Consider the following 359-nt stretch of genomic DNA (forward strand, 5'->3'; position numbering starts at 1 on the left):
GTTGACTGACAGCAGACTTCCCATCTGCAAGTAGCTTTCTGCAAACTATGAAAAATAAGAATTTTAAATTAAAAATAAATTTTATTTAAAAATAATTTATTCGTGTTCTTTGTACCTTCAAAATCAAGACTCCGCAACTGCTGGAATCCTGCTGCAGTCCATGTGGCAGTGTGCTGACACTCCACTGACTGGGGCTGGCATCTTTAGCTTTCAGGAAGTTTCTGTACAGTCGAAGAAATACTTCCTTTAGAGACATTGTTAGGACAAAGTACAGAAAAACTGACCTGTTGACATTATATACAGTACCTCCAGTTACGGAGAAGTTTTCGTTCATAACTTTTCTCATGGCCCAGGGGGTC

At 39.0% G+C, this 359-nt stretch overlaps 1 long non-coding RNA gene across 1 annotated transcript; it reads right to left on the reverse strand.

Annotated features, from left to right (window-relative positions):
* On the reverse strand, positions 1-359 carry LOC106512744 (uncharacterized). Its single transcript, XR_001309718.1, has 3 exons — positions 307-359; positions 116-221; positions 1-45 (listed from the first exon to the last, which is right to left on the reverse strand). It is a non-coding gene; the product is annotated as an uncharacterized LOC106512744 (long non-coding RNA).

This window comes from Austrofundulus limnaeus, unplaced genomic scaffold (genome assembly GCF_001266775.1).
Source record: "Austrofundulus limnaeus strain Quisiro unplaced genomic scaffold, Austrofundulus_limnaeus-1.0 Scaffold11508, whole genome shotgun sequence".
Classification (NCBI taxonomy): domain Eukaryota; kingdom Metazoa; phylum Chordata; class Actinopteri; order Cyprinodontiformes; family Rivulidae; genus Austrofundulus; species Austrofundulus limnaeus.